The sequence below is a fragment of the Oncorhynchus keta genome, chromosome 35, assembly GCF_023373465.1.
Source record: "Oncorhynchus keta strain PuntledgeMale-10-30-2019 chromosome 35, Oket_V2, whole genome shotgun sequence".
Taxonomy (NCBI): domain Eukaryota; kingdom Metazoa; phylum Chordata; class Actinopteri; order Salmoniformes; family Salmonidae; genus Oncorhynchus; species Oncorhynchus keta.
In genome coordinates, this window is record NC_068455.1 from 66,659,235 (window position 1) to 66,678,047 (window position 18,813).

The window sequence follows — 18,813 nt, forward strand, 5'->3', positions numbered from 1 at the left end:
GGTGAAATATCTGTCTCATTGTCCTATCTGTGGTAGGGTGCTGTCGTCATGTTAGACGGCGGTCAGTTTGTGGATGCGCTTGGTCGCTTAGGTTATCTGGGCACCCTATCCCTGAAAGGCTCTGAGTTTGATTGGCTGTTTTGCCTGTGCTTCAGAAAACCTCCACCTCCTTGGCTTTGTCTGCCACACCCTCAAGCAGGGCAACGTCCTTACCCCAGAGGAGGCCCGGGCCTTTATGGCGACCCCGTCAAGCCCATATTTGATCAGGCTGCCCTGGGCGAAGTCCTCAAGACCTGTAGGCCTGCGGCTGCAAGTAGCATGGTCCACCCTTCCTCATCCTTTTCATCCTTGACAGAGGGGGAGGTGATAGTGGAAGACCTAGAGGCGGAGCTAGTTGCGTTTAAAGAGGAGAAGCCGCTGAAACAGAGGCGCCACAAGAAGCTCCAGGAGCTCGCCACCGCCCAGACTGACGCTGCGCTCCGATTAGCTGCTCAGCAGGGGATGCGGCCAATGGCAGGCTGAAGGATGTCAACGCGGCGCTGGGGACGGAGAATGCCAGGACAAATGCCGCACTACAGACCCTCACGGACGAGGTGAGGAAACTAGGAACCTACCTCAAAGTAGACCCAGATTCCAAGGAAGGAAAGACCCAGGGAGAGGCTGCTGCCTCGGCCCTCAGTACCCACCCACCAGGGCCCCCTGTCCTGTTCTCACTATCTCTACCAGGAGGAGCTGAACACCAAGGCCCTGGCCGCCCTCACCCAGCGCCAGTTCTTCCAGGGCATCACCGACATGGTGGAGACCTCCTGCTCAGAACGCTTCCAGTTCCTGGACCTCGGCCTCTGCGGAGATGGAGAGGGGCATGAGATAAAAGAGAAGGATGGAAAAGAGTGGCGGAGCAGAGGAGGGAGATGGCCAGGCTCCAGTGGGGTCAGATTGTGGCCCAGCACCAGTTGTTCAAGGCCAGGGCAGAGGAAGAGAGAGCCAGGGCCGGGCTGGGGTGGATCACTGAGAACCTGCGGTCATTCACCAAGGTAAGGCACCTGTTTTGAAATTATTTATCGTATAACCTTTTGGAATGTCCTATTTTATTGCAATTACTGGTATCACTATATAACATGTTAGTAAGGGCTGTGGGCATTGGATGGTTCATGAGAGTTGCATATTAACTCTAACTTCTCCCTCTCTCCTCTCACAGGGCACCACCACCAACACATCCTCTCTCCAGGCGCGTGAGGCTTTGTCCAGGCATGAGCTGCAGGGCGTGGGGGCTGTTCTGGAATAGCCGCGAAGCGGTAGGCCACACAAGCTCACACAACAGGACCGCAAAGTGCTGAAGCACGTATTGTGTAAAAATCATCCGTACTCAGTTGCAACACTCAGTACTGAGTTCCAAACTGCCTCTGGAAGCAACGTCAGCACAATAACTGTTCGTCAGAAGCTTCATGAAATGGGTGTCCATGGCCGAGCAGCCTAAGATCACTGTGTACAATGCCAAGCGTCGGCTGGAGTGGTGTAAACTCGCCACCATTGGCCTCTGGAGCAGTGGAAAGGTGTTCTCTAGAGTGATGAGTCACGCCTCACCATCTGGCAGTCCGACGGACGAATCTGGGTTTGACTGATGCCAGGAGAACGCTACCTGCCCGAATGCATAGTGCCAACTGTAAAGTTTGGGTGGAGGAGGAAGAATGGTCTGGGGCTGTTTTTCATGGTTCTCGAATGAGAGCAGGTGTCCACATACTTTTGGTCATGTAATGTACCTTTAAAAAAAGAGAGAGGAGCGTGAATCAGAGAACCACCATTTGCCTTATGCAGTTTTTCACATCTCCTTCGCATAGATTGATCAGGCTGTTGATTGTGGCATGTGGAATGTTGTCCCACTCCTCTTCAATGACTGTATAAAGTTGCTAGATATTGGCGGGAACTGGAACACGCTGTCGTACACGTCTATCGAGAGCATCCCAAACATGCTCAATTGGTGACATGTCTGGTGAGTATGCAGGCCATGGAAGAACTGGGTCATTTTCAGCTTCAAGAAATTGTGTGCAGATCCCTGCATCACGGGGCCATGCATTATCATGTTGAAACACGAGGTGATGGTGGTGGATGAATGGCACGACAAAAGGCCTCAGAATCTCATCACAGTATCTCTGTGTATTCAAATTGCCTTTGATAAAACGCAATTGCATTTATTGTCCGTAGTTTATGTCCGAGGACCCTGCCCCCTCCTCTACCCCCAGAGGGAGGTACTCCCTGGTCCTCCATACCCCCTCACAGGAGCCTCCCTGGAGAGAGTGGACTACAACTAGCCCCTAGGACTCCTTGTTGCTTCTTGCTGCTCAGAGAGAGATGCATCAGGGTCAGGTTCAGTTAGAGGAAAAACGTTTTGAAACAGAGGTACTACCTGAACGTGTCCAGTAAGAACACAGATTTTAATTTTCTCTGTCAACTGATTGGTTGCCTTTGGTCTTCTCCCACAGCTCACCTGAAGAGACAGCTCACATGCTCCATCCACTTCCCCTTGGAGAGTAGAGTATTACTTTATCAATCCCAACTTGGGTAATTGTTTTATCACAGCATGCATCATCAATGACGTACAATGACAGGACACACAACAATGACCAACACATGATAAAAAGACACAAAGGCACATGCACCAACCATATTATCCCGAAAATAATAGATTGATTGAAGTACTGTTTCTATCCTACTCTGGTGGGAAACAGACACCAACATTTTCCAATAGAAAGACCTCATAAAACAGTTACAGTGGGGCAAAAAAGTATTTAGTCAGCCACCAATTGTGCAAGTTCTCCCACTTAAAAAGATGAGAGAGGCCTGTAATTTTCATCATAGGTACTCCCTGGGTGTGTGTCAGAGTGCTGTGGAAGGGGTGTGTGTCAGAGTGCTGTGGAGGGGGTGTGTTTGTCCTCAGAGTGCTGTGTAGGGGTTGTGTGTCATCAGAGTGCTGTGGAGTGGGTGTGTTTGTCATCAGAGTGCTGTGGAGGGTGTGTGTGTCATCAGAGTGCTGTGGAGGGGTGTGTGTCATCAGAGCGCTGTGGAGGGGGTGTGTGTCATCAGAGCGCTGTGGAAGGGGTGTGTGTCATCAGAGCCCTGTGGAGGGGGTGTGTGTCATCAGAACGCTGTGGAGGGGGTGTGTGTCATCAGAGCCCTGTGGAGAGGGGTGTGTCATCAGAGTGTCTCTCGCTAAGATAGTGCTATGGAGCATTTTGTCACAGACATTAAAAGATGTAAGCTTGTTTAAAAAGTACGGTTTGGATTGGGTGTTTTTGTAGACCCCTTCTAGTTCAGTTTGTTGTCCAGTATTACACCCAAGTACTTATACGAGTCAACAGTGACAATCTCTTCACAATTACTTGAAATGGGATTAAAAACATTTATTTTTCCTAAAATCTACCACTAGCTCCTTTGGCTTTAGTACATTCAGGTGGAAGTAATTATCCTCACACCATTTCACAAAGGACTCTTGTATATCCCTTAGATGAGCATCGTCTCCTCTCATGACACAGCTTACTACAGCAGAGTCATCAGAGAATTTCTGTAAGTGTCTCAGTTCATTGTTGTGTGTGTGTGAAGTCATTTGTGTAGAGGGTAAACAGAAAAAGTGACAGGACCGTCCCCTGCGGCGCCCCCCCGTGTTTGTACATATCCGATCTGATGCTTCCTGGTTCAGTCTTACCAACTGTGATCTATTGATCAGGTAGTTCACAATCCATTTGTTTGTGTGTGGGTTTATGTGAATGTCCTCTAGCTTTTGGGCCAGCAAGCAGGCTTGTATGTTATTGAAAGCATTTGAGAAGTCAAAGATCATTGTTCTCACCACAGAGTCGGGCTTCTCCAGGTGCTCATATGCTCTGTGGAGGAAGTAGAGCAGAGCATCTTCAGCACCAGCTTATGGGCGGTAAGAAATCTCGCAAAGGATCCAGATAGGCCTGTCAGTTCCAGGGCCCTGTCAGACCACCCCTCCCCAGCACAGAGCACTCTAGCCCCCTTAGAGAAAAAAGTCAACTAGGGCCTGTGGACCACCATCCTCCTAGCACCAGAGAACCACGTAACAAGCCGAAAGACTCAAAGTGAAGACTGGCACTTAGGAAGTGTAGATGGGGAATGACAAGGTCCTGAACGTAGCCAAGAGGACCCCACCGTAGACCTGGAAGGCTAGAGGGAGAGCCTGGCTAAAGCCAAGCCCACATAAATGGTTTCAGCTGGAGGAGGAGATGCTGACCGTCAGGCCCTAACGCTTGTAACTAAATGGCAGTTTGGAACTCTCCTGTTGCCTCTACCTGAAAGAGGCCAACGAGATGGCAGGCTGTGACAGAGACCAGAAAGAGGGCTGATTTCCTTCATCAGAAATAGAGGAGAATGACATTGGAGTAAACGATTGGTTACAAAAGGATGGTTTTGGTGCAAGTCATACACTAGAGAGAGATGGAGGCAAAAAAATATCTTTCGTTTGTGCGAAGTTACTGAGAACCTCAGCCACAGGGATAGCGCAGAGAGCCACAGTGTAGTTGAGCAGCAGGTGGCGCTGCAGGGAGATAGCCCAGTCAGAGGAGTTTGTGACAGCAGGAGGACCAGGGGAGAACCACAGAGAGACCCCATGAAGAGGAAACTGCTCTTTTGTGACATGACTACTGACAATCAGAGAGGGTAGAGATGGAGAGGGCAGAAAGATTGACAGCATGGGAGTGGCGGAGGGCGAAAGAAGAGCGGAGTCGGAAGGAGGGATGAAGAAAGATAGATTGGAAGGACAGTGGCAGTACCAACCCCCACCACCAGGAGGTGTCCCCCTCACAAGGGCGGTTGAGGGATAGAGAGGGCCAGGGGGTGACAGAGGGGGACATGGATGGGCCATTGGTGACTACTACACAGAAGAACTGTGGAGGAAGCACAGGTTGGTTCAGGACACACTAACACATTACGCACAGTGGAAACATGGGTTAGTTCAGGTCACAGTGGAAACATGGGTTATTTCAGGTCACAGTGGAAACATGGGTTAGTTCAGGTCACACTGGAAACATGGGTTAGGTCAGGTCACACTGGAAACATGGGTTAGTTCAGGTCACACTGGAAACATGGGTTAGTTCAGGTCACAGTGGAAACATAGGTTAGTTCAGGTCACAGTGGAAACATGGGTTAGTTCAGGTCACACTGGAAACATGGGTTAGTTCAGGTCACAGTGGAAACATGGGTTAGTTCAGGTCACAGTGAAAACATGGGTTAGTTCAGGTCACAGTGGAAAACATGGGTGGAAACATGAGTTCAGGACACAGTGGAAACATGGGTTAGTTCAGGTCACAGTGGAAACATGGGTTAGTTCAGGTCACAGTGGAAACATGGGTGAGTTCAGGACACAGTGGAAACATGGGTTAGTTCAGGTCACAGTGAAAACATGGGTTAGTTCAGGTCACAGTGGAAACATGGGTGAGTTCAGGACACAGTGGAAACATGGGTTAGTTCAGGTCACAGTGGAAACATGGGTTAGTTCAGGTCACAGTGGAAACATGGGTTAGTTCAGGTCACAGTGGAAACATGGGTTAGTTCAGGTCACAGTGGAAACATGGGTTAGTTCAGGTCACAGTGGAAACATGGGTTAGTTCAGGTCACAGTGGAAACATGGGTTAGTTCAGGTCACAGTGGAAACATGGGTTAGTTCAGGTCACAGTGGAAACATGGGTTAGTTCAGGTCACAGTGGAAACATGGGTTAGTTCAGGTCACAGTGGAAACATGGGTTAGTTCAGGTCACAGTGGAAACATGGGTTAGTTCAGGTCACAGTGGAAACATGGGTTAGTTCAGGTCACAGTGGAAACATGGGTTAGTTCAGGACACAGTGGAAACATGGGTTAGTTCAGGTCACAGTGGAAACATGGGTTAGTTCAGGTCACAGTGGAAACATGGGTTAGTTCAGGTCACAGTGGAAACATGGGTTAGTTCAGGTCACAGTGGAAACATGGGTTAGTTCAGGTCACAGTGGAAACATGGGTTAGTTCAGGTCACAGTGGAAACATGGGTTAGTTCAGGTCACAGTGGAAACATGGGTTAGTTCAGGTCACAGTGGAAACATGGGTTAGTTCAGGTCACAGTGGAAACATGGGTTAGTTCAGGTCACAGTGGAAACATGGGTTAGTTCAGGTCACAGTGGAAACATGGGTTAGTTCAGGTCACAGTGGAAACATGGGTTAGTTCAGGTCACAGTGAAACATGGGTTAGTTCAGGTCACAGTGGAAACATGGGTTAGTTCAGGTCACAGTGGAAACATGGGTTAGTTCAGGTCACAGTGGAAACATGGGTTAGTTCAGGTCACAGTGGAAACATGGGTTAGTTCAGGACACAGTGGAAACATGGGTTAGTTCAGGTCACAGTGGAAACATGGGTTAGTTCAGGTCACAGTGGAAACTGGAAACATGGCATATATTCAGGTCACAGTGGAAACATGGGTTAGTTCAGGTCACAGTGGAAACATGGGTTAGTTCAGGACACAGTGGAAACATGGGTTAGTTCAGGTCACAGTGGAAACATGGGTTAGTTCAGGTCACAGTGGAAACATGGGTTAGTTCAGGTCACAGTGGAAACATGGGTTAGTTCAGGTCACAGTGGAAACATGGGTTAGTTCAGGTCACAGTGGAAACATGGGTTAGTTCAGGACACACTAACACATTACGCACAGTGGAAACATGGGTTAGTTCAGGTCACAGTTGAAACATGGGTTAGTTCAGGTCACAGTGGAAACATGGGTTATTTCAGGTCACAGTGGAAACATGGGTTAGTTCAGGTCACAGTGGAAACATGGGTTAGTTCAGGTCACAGTGGAAACATGGGTTAGTTCAGGACACACTAACACATTACGCACAGTGGAAACATGGGTTAGTTCAGGTCACAATGGAAACATGGGTTAGTTCAGGACACACTAACACATTACGCACAGTGGAAACATGGGTTTGTTCAGGTCACAATGGAAACATGGGTTAGTTCAGGACACAATGGAAACATGGGTTAGTTCAGGACACACTAACACATTACGCACAGTGGAAACATGGGTTAGTTCAGGTCACAGTGGAAACATGGGTTAGTTCAGGTCACAATGGAAACATGGGTTAGTTCAGGTCACAATGGAAACATGGGTTAGTTCAGGATACACTAACACATTACGCACAGTGGAAACATGGGTTAGTTCAGGTCACAATGGAAACATGGGTTAGTTCAGGTCACACTGGAAACATGGGTTAGTTCAGGTCACAATGGAAACATGGGTTAGTTCAGGATACACTAACACATTACGAACAGTGGAAACATGGGTTAGTTCAGGTCACAGTGGAAACATGGGTTAGTTCAGCTCACAGTGGAAACATGGGTTAGTTCAGCTCACAGTGGAAACATGGGTTAGTTCAGATCACAGTGGAAACATGGGTTAGTTCAGGACACAGTGGAAACATGGGTTTGTTCAGGTCACAGTTGAAACATGGGTTAGTTCAGGTCACAGTGGAAACATGGGTTAGTTCAGGTCACAGAAAGACATGTATCCAGATTAATGGTTTCAGCTGGAGGAGGAGATGCTGACTGTGGTTTGGTACCATTTGATACCATTCCATTTATTCCATTCCAGCCATTACAATGAGCCTGTCCTCCTATAGCGCCTCCCACCAGCCTCCACTGTTAGAGATGGATGTTAGGGATTTTATGGGATTTTATATCCTGGACAAATTGGCACTTCTGTAGTGAGCCACTAGATGGCCTTACAGGACGTTCAGTATTGTTCATAGATGCTCATTTAAGGCTGGTTTATCATTTTTTCCTCTAATGGTTACTGTTGGGATTTGGTGAAGGGGAAGCTGATCCTGGAGCTGTTGACCAGTAATCTATAGGGCCCAGAGATTTCCCCCAACCACAAGGCCTGACTAGGAAAAACTCAGGGCCCCAGGCAGATCATATATATCACAGTGCTGATGAAATAAAGGGTGCGTCCCAAATAGCGCCCTATTCCCTATATAGTGCGTAACTTTTGACTAGGCCCTTTTTTGGACTAAACCAAAAAAGTGTGAATCATGATACAGTGATTATAACTGACTCTGAACATGCTGACAGAGTATCAGTAAGGAAGCGTTCATATGTGTGTGTGTGTGTGTGTGTGTGTGTGTGTGTGTGTGTGTGTGTGTGTGTGTGTGTGTGTGTGTGTGTGTGTGTGTGTAAACAGCTGTGACAGGTGTAATGTGTGACAGGATGTCAGACCTCAGTAAACAGTAGTGTGTGTGTGTGTGTGTGTGTGTGTGTGTGTGTGTGTGTGTGTGTGTGTGTGTGTGTGTGTGTGTGTGTGTGTGTGTGTGTGTGTGTGTGTGTGTGTGTGTGTGTGTGTGTGTGTGTGTGTGTGTGTGTGAGACAGGAACAGTAATGTATAGACAGGATATCAGACCTCAGTTATGTTTCAGTATGCAGTAAGGAAGTGTTTGTGTGTGTGTGTGTGTGTGTGTGTGTGTGTGTGTGTGTGTGTGTGTGTGTGTGTGTGTGTGTGTGTGTGTGTGTGTGTGTGTGTGTGTCAGTAAACAGCTGAGACAGGAACAGTAATGTATAGACAGGATATCAGACCTCAGTTATGTTTCAGTATGCAGTAAGGAAGTGTGTGTGTGTGTGTGTGTGTGTGTGTGTGTGTGTGTGTGTGTGTGTGTGTGTGTGTGTGTGTGTGTGTGTGTGTGTGTGTGTGTGTGTGTGTGTGTGTGTGTGTGTGTGTACACTGGGCAGAGACACACATCCTCTCTACAAGGGTAGAGCAGACCCCCCCTGGCTACTAACCACCACAACACCACTCAGGTGTTTCACAACCAGAGGAACGGCATTTTGTTCAATCTGCAGTCCGTAATTCAAACAACAACAAAATGGCCTCCCAGACGCCAGTTGTTTTGGTAAACACCTGAGTGATGGTGATCGGGAAATGTACGATTTTATTGGTTGTGTTATGGTTGGTATCTCACTCCCATGCAGAAAACCACTCAAACCACAACCCCCTGTCCCTCTCCCTGAAACACTTTGAGATACATTGTAAATGCCACCCTATTCCCCACATAGTGCACTACTTTTGACCAGAGCCCTGTGGATCCTGGTCAAAAGTAGTGTACTAGGGGGCCATTTGGAACACAGCCTTGAGAGTGAGTGAAACAGAGAGAATTCCCCCACTGCTCATCCCCCTTGATTTCCATGGAAATGGAAGAGTTCGACAGTATTGCACCACGGCAGACCACAGCGTAGAGAAGTGATGGCTCCCTGTTGGGTGTTAAACTAAAAGGCCTGACGATAGTTTAAACCTCTAGTCTTTCCACTGTGTGTGCATGTCAGACCTGGGTTATTTTAATGAGATGCTTCAACTACTTTTCAATACATTTCAAAACAAGTATTCAGATAGCTTTTGAAAAAACAAGTAGTTAATTGTTACACGTGGAAAGTACACCCATGCATTTAACCCATGTATTTGAAAATAGCATTTTAAATAAATATTTGTAATTACTTTCAAATACAATTCAGTTGGCTATTTAATTTTTTTTACAATTAACTATTCAAATACTCAAATAAAAGTACCTGTTTTGGACAGGAAAAAGTATTGAAATCACAACTAGGCCTACTCAAATGTGTGCATGCAGTGTTTGAGAGAGAGAGAGAGAGAGTGCTGGGCAGATCATGCAGAGAGAGAGAGAGTGAGTGAGTGCTGGGCAGATCATGGTGCTGCAGTCCGCTTCCCTGCAGTACATAGATTCTGTATGGAGGTGTGAATGGGCAGTGTGTCCAAATGGAGGATCTTACTCTCCATACTGGGTTATGGGCCATCCTTAGGGCTTCAGTGGCTAACTGAATACTGGCCTAGGGGATATAGGACTCTGTAGAGGTACATAGTCAGCAGAAACTGTGTGTGTGTGTCAGCATGTAATTGTTTCTGTTTACAAGGAAATCAGCTGAGCTCTCCCTAGAGAGCTAAATCAGTTGAGGATGTTCTCTTGGTAAGCAGGGTATACCCTGCACACACACACACTGACTCTGAATTTTGATTCATTCAACTCTGCACACACTTTGCATAAAAATGGGGAGTTTCTTCCTATGAATAATGCAGGTATTCCAGTGGAGAGAGACTGGGTTAGATGGAGGTTAGTCTGTTCTCTCTGGACTGTCTGTTTTTCTGTCAAACTATATGGGACTGACTGTGCAGTAGAGATCACTGTATGGGACTGAGCTGACAAGGTACAAATCGTTCTGCCCCTGAACAAGGAAGTTAACCCACTGTTCCTAGGCCGTCATTGAAAATAAGAATGTGTTCTTAACTGACTTGCCTAGTTAAATAAAGCTAAAAAATATATATAAAAAATAAAAAGAGATCACTGTCTGGGACTGACTGTGCAGTAGAGATCACTGTCTGGGACTGACTGTGCAGTAGAGATCACTGTCTGGGACTGACTGTGCACTAGAGATCACTGTCTGGGACTGACTGTGCACTAGAGATCACTGTCTGGGACTGACTGTGCACTAGAGATCACTGTCTGGGACTGACTGTGCACTAGAGATCACTGTCTGGGACTGACTGTGCAGTAGAGATCACTGTCTGGGACTGACTGTGCAGTACAGATCACTGTCTGGGACTGACTGTGCAGTAGAGATCACTGTCTGGGACTGACTGTGCAGTAGAGATCACTGTCTGGGACTGACTGTGCAGTAGAGATCACTGTCTGGGACTGACTGTGCAGTAGAGATCACTGTCTGGGACTGACTGTGCAGTAGAGATCACTGTCTGGGACTGACTGTGCAGTAGAGATCACTGTCTGGGACTGACTGTGCACTAGAGATCACTGTCTGGGACTGACTGTGCAGTAGAGATCACTGTCTGGGACTGACTGTGCAGTAGAGATCACTGTCTGGGACTGACTGTGCAGTAGAGATCACTGTCTGGGACTGACTGTGCAGTAGAGATCACTGTCTGGGACTGACTGTGCACTAGAGATCACTGTCTGGGACTGACTGTGCAGTAGAGATCACTGTCTGAGACTGACTGTGCATGTAGAGATCACTGTCTGGGACTGACTGTGCATGTAGAGATCACTGTCTGGGACTGACTGTGCAGTAGAGATCACTGTCTGGGACTGACTGTGCAGTAGAGATCACTGTCTGGAACTGACTGTGCACTAGAGATCACTGTCTGGGACTGACTGTGCACTAGAGATCACTGTCTGGGACTGACTGTGCAGTAGAGATCACTGTCTGGGACTGACTCTCTTTCTCGCTCTCTCTCTTTCTGTCTCTCTCTCTCTATTCTCTCATTCTCCTCTTGCTGTCTCTTCACCATTTCACACACACATTTTTCACCATCTTGCTGTGAAAGGAATTGAGAGAATAGAAAGGTTATAGAAACCATTTTATTATGTTTGCAATTGCAACAAATAATCTGCTCAGACCCCAACCAAGGAGCATCAAAAGTCGTGCTATACATTCACAGACAACACAAAGATTCCTTGATGCCCTTCCGGACTCCCTCTGCCTACCCAAGGACGTCAGAGGACGAAAATCAGTTAACCACCTAACTGAGGAACTCAATTTAACCTTGCGCAATACCCTAGATACAGTTGCACCCCTAAAAACTAAAAACATTTATCATAAGAAACTAGCTCCCTGGTACACAGAAAATACCCGAGCTCTGAAGCAAGCTTCCAGAAAATTGGAACGGAAATGGCGCCACACCAAACTGGAAGTCTTCCGACTAGCTTGGAAAGACAGTACCGTGCAGTATCGAGGAGCCCTCACTGCTGCTCGATCGTCCTATTTTTCCAACTTAATTGAGGAAAATAAGAAAAATGTATTTTGATACTGTCGCAAAGCTAACGAAAAAGCAGCATTCCCCAAGTGAGGATGGCTTTCACTTCAGCAGTAATAAATTCATGAACTTCTTTGAGGAAAAGATCATGATTATTAGAAAGCAAATTACCGACTCCTCTTTAAATCTGCGTATTCCTTCAAAGCTCAGTTGTCCTGAGTCTGCACAACTCTGCCAGGACCTCGGATCAAGAGAGACACTAAAGTGTTTTAGTACTATATCTCTTGACACAATGATGAAAATAATCATGGCCTCTAAACCTTCAAGCTGCGTACTGGACCCTATTCCAACTAAACTACTGAAAGAGCTGCTTCCTGTGCTTAGCCCTCCTATGTTGAACATAATAAACGGCTCTCTATCCACCGGATGTGTGCCAAACTCACTAAAAGTGGCAGTAATAAAGCCTCTCTTGAAAAAGCCAAACCTTGACCAAGAAAATATAAAAACTATCGGCCTATATCGAATCTTCCATTCCTCTCAAAAATGTTACAAAAGGCTGTTGCGCAGCAACTCACTGCCTTCCTGAAGACAAACAATGCAGACGAAATGCTTCAGTCTGGTTTTAGACCCCAACATAGCACTGAGACTGCACTTGTGAAGGTGATAAATTACCTTTTAAGGGCATCAGACCGAGGCTCTATATCTGTCCTCGTGCTCCGAGACCTTAGTGCTGCTTTTGATACCATCGATCACCACATTCTTTTGGAGAGATTGGAAACCCAAATTGGTCTACACAGACAAGTTCTGGCCTGGTTTAGATCTTATCTGTCGGAAAGATATCAGTTTGTCTCTGTGAATGGTTTGTCCTCTGACAAATCAACTGTAAATTTCGGTGTTCCTCAAGGTCCCGTTTTAGGACCACTATTGTTTCACTATATATTTTCCCTCTTGGGGATGTCATTCGGAAACATAATGTTAACTTTCACTGCTATGCGGATGACACACAGCTGTCCATTTCAATGAAACATGGTGAAGCCCCAAAGTTGCCCTCGCTAGAAGCCTGTGTTTCAGACATATGGACATAACTTTTAAACTCGGACAAAAGAGAGATGCTTGTTCTAGGTCCCAAGAAACAAAGAGATCTTCTGTTGAATCTGACAATTAATCTTACTGCTTGTACAGTCGTCTCAAATAAAACTGTGAAGGACCTCGGCGTTACTCTGGACCCTGATCTCTCTTTTGACGAACATATCAAGACTGTTTCAAGGACAGCTTTTTTTCCATCTACATAACCTGTTCAGGATACCACGGTTTACTGCCCCTTCTGGAGGATTTGGGTACCCATATAAAACATGATACATTTTTGTCAAAAGTTGCTAATATATGCAAATAAAAAATATTATCGAATAGAAAACACTCTAAAGCTTCTAAAACCGTTTAAATTGTGTCTCTATGTAAAGCAGAACTCTCAAAATCTGCATTCTCCCAAACTATCTCTTCTCATCTGAAAAGTTGGGTCACCTTTGACCTCATCGCAAACACCTTCCCCAAACAGTTACAGCGCCAGGAACAGTCTCCACGTGTTCAGCGTGATCTCAGCTTTCAATGGGGCTTCTCATTGTGAGAATCGCCGGCTCCCGAGAGTTTGAGCACGGGGTAAGCTCTCAGTCACTCAAAAAAACCTGTCACTTTTCTGTGCGCAATGGTCAAGTCCTCTCTCTTTTCCAAGATCGATTGAACGGTGCCTGTGTTTCTGTTTGTTCTCAAAATTGCTGTACACCTTTATAACATGTTAAAGCTTGATTATGAAGTTAGTTTGACAAGTGAACTCGACATATAATATATCATTTCGACGTTTTGGTGCGCATCCACTTCAATTTTTGCCTACATTTTGACAGAAATGCGTGTATTTTGAGAACCGAAAGACGCAGACTTGAAAACTAAACGCTGGTTTGGTGAGTTAATCCCTTCCAGTTCTGTTGATGGAAGAACAGCAAAGGTAAGGAAATATTTGTGTTAATTTTGGGTTTCTGTCGACTCCAAGGTAGAGGAGCCAGAATGGTACTTTTGGAGCGCCGACTCCTAGTTTAGCCTAGTGAACTCTACCTGTAACGTTAAAAATACATGTAACACAGCGATTGCATTTAGAATAAGTGTATCTTCCTATACATATGTAAAACATGCATATTTAGTCAAAGTTTATGATGTGTATTCCTTGTTAGCTGACGTTATCTGCCGGAGCTATTTAATTTCTCCTCACATTTTAGTAGCATTTTTTGAACGATGCGTAATTGTAAACAGAGATTTATGGATATATATAGAATATTATTGAAAAAAAATGAATGTACTGTGTAACATGTTATATTACTGTCATCTGATGAAGATTTCAAAAGGTTAGTGAAATGATTTTTTTTGTAATCCTGCGTTTGTTGATTGCATATTTTTTCCTACTTGGCTATGCTAATGAGATATGTCTGCGGTGGTGGTTTGACATAAATATGTGCTATGTTTTCGCCGTAAAACATTTTAGAAATCTGACTTGCTGGCTAGATAAACAACTTGTTTATCTTTCATTTGAGCTATTTTACTTGTTAATGTGTGGAGGTTAAATATTTTTAGGAATATTTTTGCGCATTGTGCGTTATGGTAATGAGCTTGAGCTGTAGTCACGCTACCAGCAGAGGAATAAAACTCCCTAAAAGGGTGAAGCCCCAAAGTTGCCCTCGCTAGAAGCCTGTGTTTCAGACATAAGGAAGTAGATGGCTGCAAACGTTCGACTTTTAAACTCGGACAAAAGAGAGATGCTTGTTCTAGGTCCCAAGAAACAAAGAGATCTTCTGTTGAATCTGACAATTAATCTTACTGCTTGTACAGTCGTCTCAAATAAAACTGTGAAGGACCTCGGCGTTACTCTGGACCCTGATCTCTCTTTTGACGAACATATCAAGACTGTTTCAAGGACAGCTTTTTTCCATCTACATAACATTGCAAACTTTCTGTCCAAAAACGATGCAGAACAATTAATCCATGCATTTGTTACTTCTAGGTTAGACTACTGCAATGCTCTACTTTCCGGCTACCCGGATAAAGCACTAAATAAACTTCAGTTAGTGCTAAATACGGCTGCTAGAATCCAGACTAGAACCAAAAAATGTATCATATTACTCCAGTGCTAGCCTCCCTACACTAGCTTCCTGTCAAGGCAAGGGCTGATTTCAAGGTTTTACTGCTAACCTACAAAGCAATACATGGGCTTGCTCCTACCCATCTCTCTGATTTGGTCCTGCCGTACATACCTACACGTACGCTACGGTCACAAGACGCAGGCCTCCTAATTGTCCCTAGAATTTCTAAGCAAACAGCTGGAGGCAGGAATGGCCTGCCTACCCATGTGAGAGACGCAAACTCGGTCTCAACCTTTAAGTCTTTACTGAAGACTCATCTCTTCAGTGGGTCATATGATTGAGTGTAGTCTGGCCTAGGAGTGTGAAGGTGAACGGAAAGGCTCTGGAGCAACGAACCGCCCTTGCTGTCTCTGCCTGGCCGGTTCCCCTCTTTCCACTGGGATTCTCTGAGCCTCTAACCCTATTACAGGGGCTGAGTCACTGGCTTACTGGTGCTCTTTCATGCTGTCCCTAGGAGGGGTGCGTCACTTGAGTGGGTTGAGTCACTGATGTGATCTTCCTGTCTGGGTTGGCGCCCCCCCCCTTGGGTTGTGCCGTGACGGAGATCTTTGTGGGCTATACTCGGCCTTGTCTCAGAATGGTAAGTTGGTGGTTGAAGATATCCCTCTAGTGGTGTGGGGGCTGTACTTTGGCAAAGTGGGTGGGGTTATATCCTGCCTATTTGGCCCTATCCGGGGGTATGATCGGATGGGGCCACAGTGTCTCCTGACCCCTCCTGTCTCAGCCTCCAGTATTTATGCTGCAGTAGTTTATGTGTCGGGGGGCTAGGGTCAGTTTGTTATATCTGGAGTACTTCTCCTGTCTTATCCGGTGTCCTGTGTGAATTTAAGTATGCTCTCTCTAATTCTCTCTTTCGCTCTTTCTTTCTTTCTCTCGGAGGACCTGAGCCGTAAGACCATGCCTCAGGACTACCTGGCATGATGACTCCTTGCTGTCCCCAGTCCACCTGGCCGTGCTGCTGCTCCAGTTTCAACTGTTCTGCCTGCGGCTATGGAATCCTGACCTGTTCCGCGGAGGTGCTCCCTGTCCCAGACCTTTTTTTTTTTTTTTTACCTTTATTTTACTAGGCAAGTCAGTTAAGAACAAATTCTTATTTTCAATGACGGCCTCGGAACAGTGGGTTAACTGCCTGTTCAGGGGCAGAACGACAGATTTGTACCTTGTCAGCTCAGGGACCATGCTGGTAATTTATGAACATTTGAACATCTTGGCCATGTTCTATTATAATCTCCACCCGGCACAGCCAGAAGAGGACTGGCCACCCCTCATAGCCTGGTTCCTCTCTAGGTTTCTTCCTAGGTTTTGGCCTTCCTGGGGAGTTTTTCCTAGCCAACGTACTTCAACACCTGCATTGCATGCTGTTTGGGGTTTTAGGCTGGGTTTCTGTACAGCACTTTGAGATATCAGCTGATGTACGAAGGGCTATGTAAATACATTTGATTTGATTTGAAAGGTTTTGTTCACTCCATTAAAGCTCATTATGTGTAACCGTCCTTTTTTGTAAACACAGCAAAATAGTAAATTATTTGGTTCCAGCATTCATCGTCAGGTCATTTGGAAAACGCCTGGGAGATCAGAGGAAGTGCAAGACCCTTCACAAGACTGAGGGAACCAAGGGCTTAGCCCTAAACCCTAACTCCCTGCATAGACCCCCAGCCAACCTAGGTAGGCTAAGATTGGGTGTCCCATTGGGGAAGAGAGGGTTTGAATCAACCAGGGACCATTCTAGTTCAGACACACCCCAAAATCGACAAGCCAAAACTCCCAAACCATTCAAGCTGAAGTGAGCCAAACCTGGACCTAACCAGGGTCAAATCACCCCAGAAACAGGACCAGAGGGGGGAAGCAGCTAGTGACCCCCAGGCCCAGTCCAACCAATCCAAAGCTTGTCTGAACATAGCCATGTCCCAGAGAAAGGGATACTGGGAAGTTGAGTCCCGAGGAGAGGGGCAGGGTGCTGAAGGAGGCCAGGTAGGCCAGTGCTCTGGTTCTAACCATGGTGTACCAGGATGGAACCACTCAGATGGACCCAGAACAGGTGGAGAGGACTTGACAGATGGGGCGGCAGTTTTCTTTTGACACTCAAAGCAATGTTTCTAACCTCAGTCCAGTCTTAGACATGCAATTTGTGCAGTGTATATGCCTGTAGTTTTTATTGCCATGCCATGTAGTAATGCTACTGCTGTAAGCCTGGCAAGCATGTAATGATTTTCTTCTTCCTCTGACGAGGAGTATGAAATATCGGACCAATGTGCAGCGTGGTAAGTGTCCATAATATATTTATTTCAACTGAACACAAAACAAAATAACAAAGAGAATGAACGAAAACGAAACAGTCCTGTAAGGTGCAACAAAAACACTAAACAGAAAATAACTACTCACAACCCATAGTGGGAAAACAGGCTGCCTAAGTATGGTTCTCAATCAGAGACAACGATCGACAGCTGCCTCAATTGCACCCCATACCAGGCCAAACACAGAAATACAACACCTAAAATGCAAAACATAGAATGCCCACCCCAACTCACGCCCTGACCAAACTAAAACAGAGACATAAAAAAGGAACTAAGGACAGGGCAGGACAAAGCAAGGCTATAGTTGTGTCCCAAATTGCACCCTAATTCCCGGGCCCATAGGGAATAGGCACCCTATAGAAAATAGGATGCCATTTGGGACACCCATTATTTATGGTGTGTCTACTCTCTGTGTGTCCTACAGAAGCTCAGTCCATCAGTGGGTCGAGTGCTGGTCATGTTGAAGAAAGATTTGGACCAGAGGGAATGACATGAGTCTACCTCAGACTAGAACAAAAGCCTGCATGGGCCTAGAGCCACCAAAACCACAGCCTAGACCTCTAATAATAACAGAATAGTAATATTTAGCAGTTGCTTTTATCCAAAAGGACTTAGTCATGCAGCCATACATTTGTTGTTTTTGCGTGTCCACTGTGGGAAGCAGGACAAGCAGAGTGTAAGTGAGGAATCCAGGAAATACAATTGACATTCACTCTAGAAATATATGTATGTTTACTTTGCTGCTGTTATCATCATCTACTCTGGTGCATCTAGTGGTCCTTCTGTAGCTCAGTTGGTAGAGCATGGCGCTTGTAACGCCAGGGTAGTGGGTTCGATCCCCGGGACCACCCATACGTAGAATGTATGCACACATGACTGTAAGTCGCTTTGGATAAAAGCGTCCGCTAAATGGCATATATTATTATATATTATAGTTGTGAAGCGAGAGCCACAGGACCCATGTGGACAAGGAGGCTCTTATAGTTATTAATTGTCAGTACAGGGACTTATCGCTGCTCTCGTCTGAGCCTCAGGCAAAGCTGATCTGCCTGCTACAGTATACACACTTCACTGTCTGTGTGTGTCAGAGTTTGTTTGTGGTGCGTTATCCTATGTTTGATGTATTTTATCTCTGTTCTCGGAATAAAACAACAGAACAGGCACCAAAGGATTTCCCTCTAGCTTTCAGACAACACAGCCAGTGCGACAGTGTGTGTGTTACTTCTCTGTTTCTAAGCCTATGGAAATCAGTTATTCTATCTCAAAGAGAGATGCTCCATGTTCTGAGTGTGAGGTATTTTCATAGTGAGAGACTGATTTAGAAGCAGACACACAAGCCTATGAATACTCAATGGCTCCTCAGTTATCAATATCTGAAAATTCTTCTTATTCTCTTCCCGCAGTGGGGAAATTAAATCTGAAATACAATTTCCCTCCATCTCTCTCTTTTCAGGCTCTCTCATTTTTTCATTTGTCCATGCCTCTCTTTTTAACCACCTCTCTTGTCCTCTATTCTGTTTCCCTCCTCCCTT